This window comes from Natrix helvetica (genome assembly GCF_964273705.1).
Source record: "Natrix helvetica genome assembly, chromosome: 2".
Lineage (NCBI taxonomy): Eukaryota > Metazoa > Chordata > Lepidosauria > Squamata > Natricidae > Natrix > Natrix helvetica.
This window is the reverse complement of record NC_138552.1, coordinates 62,512,287-62,526,514: the sequence shown is the minus strand read 5'-3', so window position 1 is coordinate 62,526,514 and position 14,228 is coordinate 62,512,287.

Here is a 14,228-nt window from a genome sequence, read left to right as displayed (position 1 = left end):
GGAAAATCAATATACTTACTTTCATTTTTCTTCATGTTTCAGCGATGCTTGTAGAATTAAAAAAAATATTAATGGTTATCAAATGCAGGCATTACATGTCAATTTAAAATATTAAACTGAGACCTGGAATTATATGCTTGGAATGCATACAGACCATCCAGATACTGCTTAATAACTCCCAGCAAAAGGAAAACTTATTAGCATCTTTCTTCTAATGTTTACTGGCATATGTATCCCACATTTCCTTTGCAGGTACATATGCTGCATGAAATGGAAAACAGAAGGTGGAAAGGGCTTTCGATCTGAAGGCAATAAATTTGCAGAATACGGAGGCATACACTTTCAATATAAAACAAGCACATTTGTAGTTCTTTATGCATTAAATCAGTGCTGAATTTAAATACAAAGCTGATTGTATCTTAAAGGTCGTCTAGGGCTCTAGCATTGCACATCAGCACCTGAGCCAAGTATAACTTTTCACACCAGAAGAATTCCGGTGCAGATATGATTTAAGCTGTGCTTCATATCATAATGCAGAGACTAGCATCTCACTTTTAAAGCTGCATATCTCTCTATATTTGCATGAGAGCAAGGGTTATTGTTGAATTAAACCAAAATGTGATCTGCCATTTTCCTCCTAGGTTTCAACCCAAAAGTTTCACTTTAAAGGTTATGTTCTTCTAGTCCATGTTCCCATTACTGATGATGAGCTATTGATATAAGACACTTTGCAAAGCTGCTTATGGAGAAAAAAATATACTTTCCATTACAAACAGAACACTGTATTCTGAAATGATGGAAGACCCTGCAACTAAATTCCAGATTTAGAAGCACACTTTAAAACGCCATTCATCTTAGAAAAAAGTTTGAAAGGATGGTGTGCTAATTATTATAAGCTCACAATACTTTGCTCAGGAAAAACCATTACGATAGTGAATCTTTTCAAAACTAAAATTATTGGGATGCAGGTCTATTGTTAGTTTAATTTGCAATGAATTAGTTTAATTTGCTAGAGTTAATCTAGTTTCAGTTGGATGAAGTCTCATTGAAGGTGAAAAAAATAAGATTATTGAGGATGGAAATCAACATGAGAGAGGAACAGAATCAAGGCAGAAGCACAAGGTAAATGCCAAAATAGATTAAATTATTATGCCTATGTTCTTAAAGTCATTTTTTGTGTATAAATTCAATGACCCTGATGGAAGAATCCTCATCCTAACATGGAAACTTAGCATGAGTAAAAATTTAATGAAGACTAGCCAAGGATTTTTCATGGGACAATATATGTGCCTTAACTTCTCAGTGTATATATCACACATTAGCAGATGTAGCAAACAGCACTTTCTAGAAAATGTGCTTAGGAGCACCATAACCCCAAGTAGATTGTAAGAAAACCAAAGCTGTTTTTAAAAATCAATATTCTCAGATTAAAATGGCTCCAGGAGAAACACCATGAAAAAGGGAATCTAAAAGATATGCTCCACCATAATACTATTTAAAGTGAGAAATGAAAATTGCATCTGAAGGAATCCGCTGACATTTTCATTTATTTTTCACATTTTTGAACCGTACATCTCCCTCAGAGAGGGACTCTCATGTTGCTGTGAACCACTGTGAGAGAAACAAAAAAGCTGTAACCCTTTAAAATATGAAAGTTCTTTTCACACAAAAGGACTGTTTGCTGTGTCTTCTAATTTCTACTCTGGGCACGTGGGAAGCAGGCCAGCAATTCTTCAGGGATGTCCATGGGGATGATAGAAAAAGACAAGATGGTGGCCATGATGGCTCCTATTGTTTTTATGTGTGACACATGATACCCATTAAAAAACAACAAGCGGACCTTTGATTATGCCATTATGGCCACCATCTTGGCATTTTTGACTCTGCCCAGCAATTCCTGAACCCCAAATTAGGGCTCTCTTCTTATTACCCTACAAGACACAAACTGGCATGATTCAGGAATTATAACTGCTTAATTGGTCCAGAAAACAGTAATGAAAAATTATGCTCCAGGAGGAGAAGAAAAAGGAGGAGCCATGCAAGTTGGGTCGTCTTTAAGAAAGATTGTGGTGAGCAAAACTGCCTTGGCTCCCACATATGGAATGGGCCTCACCCAGAATATGGTTGAATATTTAAAATAGTCAAATGGATTTAGCTATTTTCTTCAAGACACTACATCAATTAAAGTAACATTCTAGTAATTATTTCAGTATTTTAGGTTTCCTAACATACTCTGGTTTTTGGTGGGTAAAACATAGTGGAAAGAAAATCAACGTATTTCATGTTACCTTCAATCTGCCTACTAAACGAGATCTGGTGGCAAATTAGTTTCAATTATTTGTTTTAAAGAAATAAAGAAACATCTCTAGTGAACACTATAGGAAAGATAACGATTTAAAATCCTTGGGCCAGTAAAGATTGATTGCATTTGTATGCCACCCATTTCCCCTATAAAGAGATTACTTAAGTAACTTAAGTCCCTACAATCTTCAAAACTGAGCAGAAAAGGCTGTTTTAAACCAGGATCATAAAGCTCTCAACATATCAATTTTTACAGTTTATATGTTATTTTAAAGATGGAAAAGTGATTTAAGATCTTAATCTGATTTTTTTTTACATCTCAAAAACCTGGCATTTTCATAGTATATAAACTTTTTATACCCACTGTAGTCTTCCAATTTTTTTTTTGCTTCCCCTTCCAGAAAGAGTTTCTTAATCTCCTGCTTATCAGCAGTGGGTTATTGGTTTTTTGGGGTGGGTGGGGAGAGCAATGTTACACACTTCAACCTTTATTTGGCTTGGCATACTTTGCAGAAAGATTTTATCTATTTTTTTTATAACCACTAGGTATCCCGAATCAGAACATTTTGACATAATTAAACAACTGGATGTGGTTTGCATGAAGTGATTATTTTTAGGAGTGTCATGGATTGTTTTGAGTATCATCGTGGATGTGTGATTTATTTCACACAAAAAAATATTACACATAAGCAGAATCTTGGTTCTTGGAAGTTCTCTAGGATGCATTAGTATTATTATTATTATTATTATTATTAATAATAATAATAATAATAATAATAATAATAATAATAATAATAATAATAATAATAATAATAATAATAATAATAATAATAATAATAATAATAATAATAATAATAATAATTTTATTTGATTAGCCGCAACCCTCTCCCGAAGGACTCGGGGCGGCGTACAATCAAAACAGATAAAATACAGATAAAAACAAACATACATACTGTTGAATACCGAAGAGCCTGGCCAGCAGAGGGCGTTTGAAGGAAGCCCTCTGATTGGCCAAGGCGCGCGCTCCAGCCGGCGGGAGAATTCAAGGGTTTCTATTGGTTTACCGGCTGACAGCTGTAAGTATAAATAGCTGTCAGCCGGCTCGCGTTTTGTTCGTGCCTGTCAGCCTGTTCTGTTAATAAACCTGTTGAACTGACAGCTGCCTCAGTCTCCTCACTACAGATTTAACACTGGCGACGAGGACGGGCGACACGGACCCCTTCGTAGTGTCGCCAATGGCTACAAACGCCGCCTTTTCGCCTTTCAGGCCAGAGGCTGAGGCTTGGGAAACGTTTCTCGAAAGATTCGAGTGCTTCCTCATAGCCCATGACCTCGTCAGCCTCTCTCAGGAGAGGAAACGCGGCATCTTCCTTAACTATTGCGGCGCGGAGATGTTCGCCACTGCTAGGGCTCTTGCTGCCCCAGAACCAGCAAACTCGCTGCCGTGGGACGACCTGATGACTCTCCTCAAACACCACTACGAGCCCGCGCCATCCCGTTTCGCCCGGCGACAGTACTTTCGTCGGTGCATCCAGAAAGAGGGCCAAACCATTGCCCAGTACGTCGCTGCTCTCCGAGCTGAGGTGAGCCTGTGCGAGTTCAGCGACCTAGAAGAGGCGCTGCTGGAGCAGTTCATTTATGGGCTCCGCGACGTAAAACTGCATCGCCGCATTCTCGCTCGACCAGAATTGACTTTAAAAATTGCGGTCGATGATGCCAGAGCCTATGAAATGGCTGACCAATCCACCCCGGATTTCAGCCACCTCAGCCAGCACCCTCACGCTGCCTATGTGCCGCCTTCTCCCTACGCGGCTTCCTCCGCCTCCTACGCACATTCTACAGCCTCTGCTTTCTGGACAGAAGTCGATCAGACCGTCGACCGCCTCCAGTCGCTCTCCACCAGAGACGGACGTCAATGCCTGAGTTGTGGCGGCCGCCACCAATGATCTCAATGTTGGTTCCGTCAAGCCCTTTGCCACAATTGCGGCCGAAAGGGCCACCTGGCCGCCGTGTGCCGTTCCGCGCCTCCTGACAGACGACCCGCGCAACAACCTCCTCACCCTCCCCGTAATCCAGCCCATTTACCTGGCCGTCGCCAAAATTCCCTCACCGTTGGCGACCCGGCCACTGCTTTTCCTGAATGGCTGGTGGACTCGGCCTCTTCCTCTGCGGAGGGCCGAGGTAAGCTGCATCTCCCAATAACTTTAGAGGGAGTACCAACCTCCATGGAGGTGGACATGGGATCGGCTAGATCCATCATGTCATGGGACACATTTCACTCTTTGCTGCCTAAAATCCGGCGCTCTAGCCTATTGCCCCCAGACTGTCGCCTCCGTGACTATCAGGGGAACCCCATTGATTTGCTTGGCTGTGGCAAATTTAACGTTACCTATGGTTCCCGCCACGCCAGGCTGCCGCTCCTCATCGTAAAAAACCCTCTGTCCTCTTTGCTAGGCCTAGATTGGTTTAGGGCACTAGGGCTCTCAATAGCGGGGGTGCATTCCCTACTTCCCTCTCCTCTTCCCTCTTCTACTTCTCTCTCTTCTCTCCTAACTGAGTTCGCTGACGTCTTCAGCCCCTCCCTGGGTTGCTATACAGGTTCCCCCATTTCCCTAAACCTCGACCCTTCCATAGCCCCCATCCGTTTGAAGGCTCGCCGCCTGCCGCTGGCTCTTAAAGCCAAGGTAGACGCGAAGCTGGATAAGCTTCTCCGCCAAGGCATACTGGAACCCGTGGACTTCTCCCCATGGGAAATGCCAATAGTCGTGCCCTTTAAGTCCGACGGATCCGTGAGGATCTGCGCGGATTTTAAATCTACATTAAATAAAGCCCTGCAAGCGCACCCCTATCCTGTGCCCGTGGTGCAGCATGTTCTGCACTCCCTAGGCAATGGGCGCATTTTCGCCAAGCTAGACCTCGCGCAGGCGTATCAACAGCTGCCCGTGGACGAGCCCACCGCGCTTGCGCAGATGATAGTTACCCACCGCGGGGCATTCAAATGCCGCAGGCTGCAATTCGGAGTCAGTGTGGCCCCAGGAATTTTTCAAGGATTAATGGAGCACCTGCTCCATGCCATTCCCGGGGTCACCCCGTACTTCGACGACATCTTGATCGCGGCCCCCGATGCTGCGGGGCTCGTTCAGACGCTGCGTGTTGTCCTACAGCGCTTCCGCGCTGCGGGACTCCACTTGAAGGCCGAAAAATGCCAACTGGGTGTTTCTGCTGTAACCTTCCTCGGTTACCGCATCGATGCCGCGGGCATCCACCCCAACCCAGCTAAACTTGACGCCATCCTAGCTGCCCCCCCACCCCAATCTAAAGCGGAGCTACAAGCCCCAATTTCACCGTACCACCCGGCCAGCAATGGCCTGGCGGAACGTGCCGTACGCTCTGCAAAGGATGCCTTTGCCCGTATGGCAGCCCTTCCCTGGCCCGAACGCATCCACACCTACCTCCGTACCCAACACACCACCCCTTGTTCCTCCACGGGAAAAGCTCCCTCTGAGCTGTTAATGGGTCGCCGCCTCAGGTCTACGTTGGACCGCCTGCATCCCCTCTGTTCTTCCCCTCCCTTTCACCCCTCCACCCCCCCGAGGTCCTTTCTAGTGGGGGAGGAAGTTTTCGCCCGGAATTTTGCAGGGGAGCCAAAATGGGTACCCGGAAAGATCTCAGATGTAACAGGACCCTGCTCTTACAGGGTCCTCCTCTACGATGGGAGATCTTGCAGGCGCCATGTAGACCTGTTGCGGCGACGACCGGCAGAAGTTCCAGCAATTGCAGCCAGCGGACAGAAACAGCCAGGCCCTATCAACGCCGCCTGCCGGCCCAACCAAACACAAAATCCTAGCTCCGAGTCGGCGTTCCCGGTGCGTTTGGTTCCTTACCTGTTCTGTTGCATCCACCTCCAAGGGTTGGGCCTGTTGCGGCCGCTCCTCCGGCGCCTCGTCACAAGGGCGGAGCCGACACTCCTTCTGCCTCGGACACCATACCAACTATGCCGAGGCGTTCCCAGCGCGTGCGCAGACGACCGAGTTACTTGGACGATTACGCATGCGCAATCTGGGGGAAAGGGGTGTTGAATACCAAAGAGCCTGGCCAGCAGAGGGCGTTTGAAGGAAGCCCTCTGATTGGCCAAGGCGCGCGCTCCAGCCGGCGGGAGAATTCAAGGGTTTCTATTGGTTTACCGGCTGACAGCTGTAAGTATAAATAGCTGTCAGCCGGCTCGCGTTTTGTTCGTGCCTGTCAGCCTGTTCTGTTAATAAACCTGTTGAACTGACAGCTGCCTCAGTCTCCTCACTACAGATTTAACACATACATAAAGAGCAAAGACATATACATGTGCATGGAGGAGGTAGACTCATAAGTGAAAGACAATTAAAAAACACAATTTAAAATCCCATTAATAAAATTACTGAATTAAAAAACCCATCAGGAGCGTTATGAAGTTATGATTGAGCCAGGCCGGCTATTTGGAATAGGTGGGTCTTGAGCTTTACACGGAAGGAGCAGAGGTCAGTAGTGGTCCTAATATCCGGGGGGAGGTCATTCCACAGGGCTGGGCCCGCCACAGAGAAGGCTCTGCTCCTAGGCGCCGCCCCATGGCACTGTCTGGTGGACGGCACCTGGAGAAGTCCCTCTCTGTGCGAGCGGATGGGTCGTAGGGATGTATGGGGCAGAGTACGATCCCGCAGATAACTAGATCCTGAGCCATGGAGCGCTTTAAAGATCGTAATCAAGACCTTGAAACGCACCCGATAGACCACAGGAAGCCAGTGCAGCTCGCGCAGGAGAGGTGTCACATGGGAGTACTTAGTACTCCCCATAATCACCCGCGCGGCCGCATTCTGGACCAACTGCAGTCTCCGAGTGCATTTCAAGGGAAGCCCCATGTAGAGAGCATAGTATACCTCCATTGCTTGCCATATCAATATTTCTGTAGATTTTTAGAGCCAGTAACTGTCATGTAAATTGAATATTTTAAAAAAATATTTAATTTCTCACTACAAATGAAGCTTTCAGGGCTTCATTTTAGTCCTAGAACTGAAGCTAGGTAGTCTATAATTTCCAGCATCTCCCACTGCAGATGCCTCAAATTGCTCTGCCTTGAATTTTTAAAGTGAGGCACAGAATTCTTACTTTCCTGCCATCCCTATTTCTACAAATGCCTCTAGATTCTTGGCATCCAAAACACTTTATTCTGCACTTTTATTACTAACCCGCTAAGTAAGGAACGGATCTCAGTACTGCTCTCGGAGGAGCTTTCTAACTCATCTCAACCACGCGGCACAGCTGATTCCCCCCCCAGCTGTTTTACTTACCGTTGCTGACTTGGAAGGTAAGCAGCTGAGCTTCTAAATGCTCCATTTCAGGGCTGCGCGTGCAAAGCACACATGCACACAAAGTGTGCATTCACCAAACCGGTTGTTAAACCAGCCGCATCCCACCACTGGAGAGGACATATTCCTTGACATCTTTTGACATATGCTGGAGTGCAAAGTAAATGATGTTTAGACTACAAATTTCCTATTCATGAGTCTCTCAGCCTTAACAATTCCATAACAAAATAGACAGCAGATAGAGGAAAAAACCAGCAATCTCTGATTCAGCACATCTGATGACTATGGGGAAGTCAATCATACAATAAAGCATCATCTGAAAATTAATCACCGCAGGAGGCTCTACACCCAGCATTAACTTGAGAGATAACCAAGAAGCCTTTATCAATCCTTACAATCTCAACTCAACTTTTCAGTATAAATGTTACATCATAATTCTGAGTGGGACTGTACCCATTTTGGACCAACTGATATGTTTGAAATATTGAAAAACCACCATAGAATCGGTTACAAATTAAGGCGTGGAAATGCTCATTCACAGAACAATGGGTGTGGTTAGCTTTAAGGCTCCCATCTCCTCAAATGCCAAATTGATGTAGTTAAAAGAACAAAAACTTGAATACAAGAAAGAAGTGTAACTTGAGCATCAAAACAGACATTTTGTTCCATCCCTCAACACCCCTGGAATACTCCCTTTTCCTCTTGCACTGGAGCTGATGCTTTTTTTTCTTTCTTCCTCCCTCCCTCCGTCTCTCTCTCTCTCACACCTCACCCTCCTCTACTGGGCTTTCCTCAAACTTTTTCTAATCTCTTTTATCTATCTTTGCTTCATCCTTTCATGTTTGAACGACCTCCTATTCTTACTCCCAAGCATTAGAGAGGTCACTCTTCACCATCCACTAATTAGTTCCTCTAGCCTCCATGTCTCATCCCATAGTAGTACTGAGATCCATTCCTTACTTAACGGGTTAGTAATAAAAGTGCAGAATAAAGTGTTTTGGATCCCAAGAATCTAGAGGCATTTGTAGAAATAGGGATGGCAGGAAAGTAAGAATTCTGTGCCTTACTTTAAAAATTCAAGGCAGAGCAATTTGAGGCATCTTTGCAGTGGGAGATGCTGGAAATTACAACTACCTTAACTCCTAGTTTCAGTTCTAGGACTTAAATGAAGCTCTGAAAGCTAATTGCTCTTTTTTGTACAACGAGAAATTAAACACTTTTAAAACATGTATTTAATTTACATGAGTTATTGGCTCTAAAGGCCTACAGAAGTATTGATATGGCAAACAATGGAGGTATCCTATGCTATTTAATACTAATGCATCCTGGAGAGCTTCCAAGAACCAAGATTCTGTTTATGTGTAAGAATTTTTTGTGAAATAAATCACACATCCATGATGACACTCAAAACAATCCATGACACTCCTAAAAATAATCACTTCATGCAAACCACATCCAGCTGTTGAATTATGTCAAAATGTTCTGATTTGGGATACCTAGTGATTATGAAAAAAATAGATAAAGTCTTTCTGCAAAATATGCAAAGCCAAATAAGGGTTGAAATGACTAACATTGCCTGCACCTGCTGATAAGCAGAAGATTGAGAATCTCTTTCTGGAAGTGGAAGCAAAAAAAATGCAAGATTATAGTGGCTATAAAAAGTTTATACTCTATTAAATTGCCTGGTTTTTGAGATGTAAAAAAAAATCACATGACTATGATAAATCACTTCGGAATTTTTCCCACCTTTAATGTAAAATAAAAGCTGTACAAATTGAGAAATAAACTGAAATCTTTTTGCTTGTGTAAGTGTGCACACCTTCTTAGAAATAGGGATGTGGCTGTGTTCAGAATCAACCAATCAGATTCAAACTGATGTTAACTAGTCAGGACACACCAGCCATCAATTAAAATGGATGTGTGGAACATGAAGAACTGGAACTCTCAATGCAAGGTGAACATGATTTAGTAGGTATTATGGAAACCTGGTGGGATAAATCATGAATAGAATGCAAGAATGGTAGGATGTAACTTATTCAAAAGGGCAGAACAGACTAAAGGAAAGAAGTGGCATTATGGGTAATGCAAGTAAACAGCATGTACTGAGATTCAGGAATTTTTACACAAAGGTTCTAAAACATCTTGGTAATTGCAAGGAAGGGGAAACAACCAAGATTTGCGGTAGTTATACGGGAAGGTCTAGAGCCGAAGGAGTTCACTGTTCCTCAGATATCCGGGTGTGAGTCCCTTGGTGTGAAATGGGGCCCAGGGAGGCAGTTGGGTTTGCTGATTGTATACTTGGCTCCTCGCTATACATCAGCAGCCCTGCCCGAGCTCCTCGAACTGATCTCGGAGACGGCGGTTGAGATCCCCAGGCTTGTGGTTATGGGGGATTTCAACCTGCCGTCGACGGGAGCAGCGTCTGAGGTAGCTCGGGAGTTCATGGCTTCCATGACAGCCATGGGCCTGACCCAGTTAATTCAGGGCCCCACACACGAAGGAGGCCACACATTGGGCCTTGTTTTTGTATCTGAGCAGTGGACGAGTGATCTGGGTAGAGGGGATTTTACTGTTACACCCCTGTCATGGTCAGATCACTCATGTCTCCGGCTTGACTTCCCTGGCGCTACCCCCCACTGCGAGGAGGCGGGACCAGACGGTCCACGCTGGTACCGCCCCAAGCACCTGATGGAGCCGGATAGGTTCCAGACGGAGCTTGGGCCATTACCTGTAGTCCTGACCCGCGCTCGGTCGGAGGACCTAGCGGCCGCCTGGAATAGGGCGGCGGCTGGGGCCTTGGACCGGGTTGCGCCTTTGCGACCTCTCCTGCGGCAGCGACCCACCCGGGCTCCTTGGTATACCGAGGAGCTGAGGGTGATGAAGCGCCACAGGAGACATCTAGAGAGCAGGTGGAGGTCCTCACGCTCCGAATCTGATCGAACACAGGTAAGATCCTACTTGCGGACCTACCTTGTGGCATTAAGGGTGGCCAAACGTAGATATTGCGCCATCCTTATTGCGTCCGTGGATAACCGCCCTGCCGCCCTGTTTAGGGTGACCCGCTCCCTCTTGTCACAGAGGACACAGGGGGCAGGCACCCTTACAGGGCAGATCAGAGGAATTTGGGGAATATCTGCAGGACAAAGTCGCTCAGATCCGGAGCGGATGGGCCCCACTCAGTGGACCAGACGGGCCGCCAACAGCGAGTCTTGTGAGACCATCCTGGGAGGAGTTTGATTCTGTTGCCCCCGAGGATTTAGATAGGTTGCGTGGACGGCTGCGACCCACCACATGTTTAATGGACCCGTGTCCCTCCTGGTTGGTACTGGCATCTTGGGAGGTGACCCGAGGCTGGCTTCTGGGCCGAATGCCTCATTGGGTGAGGGATCCTTACCAACCGCCTTGAAAGAGGCGGTGGTGAGGCCCTTGCTTAAGAGGCCTTCACTCGACCCAATGGAGCTAGCTAATTATCGTCCAGTCTCCAACCTTCCGTTTCTAGCGAAGGTTGTAGAGAATGTGGTGGCGCAGCAGTTTCCACGACACCTTGACGAATCCGAGTATCTAGACTCACGCCAGTCCGGCTTCCGACCCGGGCACAGCACAGAGACAGCCTTGGTCGCGTTGGTTGATGATCTCTGGAGGGCCAGAGATAGAGGTTGTTCCTCTATCCTGGTCCTATTAGACCTCTCGGCGGCTTTTGATACCATCGACCATGGTATCCTATTGCGCCGGTTGGAGGGGATAGGAGTCGGAGGTACCGTTTTGTGGTGGTTTGGCTCCTACCTCTCCGACCGGAGGCAATGTGTGTTGACGGGGACAGAGGTCGACCCCGAGGCCACTCACTTGTGGAGTGCCACAGGGGTCGGTCCTCTCGCCTCTCCTGTTCAACACATATGTGAAGCCGCTGGGTGAGATCATCCGTGGTTTTGGGGTTGAATATCATCTGTACGCTGATGATACTCAGCTGTATATTTCAACTCCAAACCACCCCAACGAGGCTGTCGAAGTGATGTCCCGGTGTTTGGAGGCCGTCGGGGTCTGGATGGGGGACAACAGACTTAAACTCAACCCCTCCAAGACTGAGTGGCTGTGGCTACCGGCACCTCGGTTCAGCCAGCTGATCCCATCGCTGGCCATAGGGGGCGAACAATTGCCCCCTGTGGAACGGGCGCACAATTTGGGCGTCCTCCTTGATGCCCGGCTGTCAATGGATGACCATGTGGCAGCCGTGGCAAGGGGGGCGTTCCACCAGGTTCGCCTGGTGTGCCAATTGCACCCCCTACTGGACCGGGATGCCCTACGCACGGTCACTCATGCGCTGGTGACGTCCCGCCTGGATTACTGCAACGCTCTCTACATGGGGCTGCCCTTGGGACGCGCCCGGAGACTGCAGTTAGTTCAGAACGCAGCCGCGCGGGCTGTGATGGGGAGTTCGAGGTACTCCCACGTAACACCTCTCCTGCGCGATCTGCACTGGCTGCCTGTGGTTTTCCGGGTGCGTTTCAAGGTGCTGATTACCATCTTTAAAGCGCTCCATGGCACGGGACCTAGTTACTTGCGGGATCGCATCCTCCCACATACATCCCTGCGGCCAATACGCTCACACAGGGAGGGACTTCTCCTGGTGCCGTCCACTAGGCAATGCCAGCGGGCGACACCAAGGAGTAGGGCCTTCTCTGTGATGGGCCCAACCCTCTGGAATGACCTCCCCCCCGACATTAGAACCACTTCTGACCTCCGCTCCTTCCGGCAAAAACTGAAGACCCACCTGTTCCGACTAGCAGGCCTGGCATAATTCAACTGTCCCTCCTGGCAAATGTATTATATCTGGTTATTTTAGGTTTTTTTTAATTTACTGTATTTGTTTTTAGGGGTTTGAATTTATTTTACATCTGCTTTGTACAGTTCTTTTAACTACATTTTAACCTCCTCCATGTCAATTGTCAACTGTACATATTTAATTTAATTTTATTGTATCCTGTTATATTTTGTATGAACTGTACACCGCCCCGAGTCCCTTGCGGGAGAGGGGGCGGTCTAGAAGCATTAAATATTATTATTATTATTATTATTATTATTATTATTATTATTATTATTATTATTATTATTATTATTTTTTGGAGCCAGGTGCTAGAGATTGTCAAGCCTGATAGAAAATGTAGATAATGCTCTCCTAGACACTAGGATGACTGGCAACACAAATGGTTTAACATAGAAGCTGGAAGGAGCAGAACAAATTACTCTGGGAAATGAGAGGGGAAGGTTGAAAGATAAGAAAATCAAGACTAAAAACTAATTTACAATGAGTCAAAGTATTAACAGAGGTAAATGATCAGAGAGAACGAAGGAGTGATTTAATGTTTCAGCAAAGGAAAATTTACCCAATTCTAATCATCACTTCTGAAAAAAGGAAGGGATGAAAGACACCTTGAACTTCCTGATGTGATAAGTGAATTTGTGCAATCTGTATCATGAATAAAAGCAAATAAATGCTGTAATTATGGATGCTTTTGACAGATGGCTTTGCCCACAGATTTAGTTATCTCCTAACATTCATTTGGAGTTTTGCTCCCTGTTTTGCCTGTGCAAGTCTCTTCGGCTTTAAGAAATTCTCCATCTTAAATTGCCAGAGATCTGGGGATTCTGGGCCTCTTGCTGTTTGGCAACTCCTACTTCAGCATCAAAATTCAGAACCTTGTCAAGCTGCAACAATGAGCAGAAAGCATTAAAATGTAAATGCAAAGCCCTTCATTACCGCAGGAACAATCAAAGGCATAAGAATAGGATTCTAGATTATACAGGACAGTGAGGCACATATGAAAGAGATCTGAGTGTCTTGGAGCAGAAACTAAAAAGATCTAATTATATGAAGCATTTGCAGAAAAAGCAAATGGAACACAGGTAGTTCTCAAGTTACAACCACAATTGAGCCCAAAACTCCCTAGTCCAAATTTCCCCAGGAAGCTGCCTATATCGGAAAGCAATGGCTTAGATAATCAGGGTCCCTTTCCACCCTTAGATTCTATAATTCTATGAAATTCTAAATCCATTAATAAAAAGCTATTCCTATTCTGAGATGTGTGATTTATCTCACTATAAAAGGTAGGATTAACACCTCACCAAAAGCTAATTTAATAATTCTATCAAGTATAATCAAGTATTTTTAATTCAGATATAGTAGAAGCGTGTTATTAAAATAGTGCTAATAATCTCGTGTGTGTGTGTGTGTGTGTGTGTGTGTGTGTGTGTGTGTGTGTGTGTAAATGTATGCAAGAGACAAAAACAAAACATAACCAAGAAATCAAGATTATAGAATAACATTCTGGTCAGAGAAATGTTTTTATAACATCCCTAGTTACATTTCTCTGTTCAGAGAAGCTTAAAAGAAAGTCCTGAGTTATACTCACTCACCTGTAGGATATAAATCAGGTAGCTCAATGGTTCTGAACCTTTTCTTCATCAGAGACCCCCTTTAAATACCTTTTGTGGCCACGGATGGAGCATGGCCACAGATCCCCAAGAATTAACTCAAGATTTAAATCATAACATTCCTTCAAGCTTTCAAGGACCCCCTGTGACATTGTCGCCCCT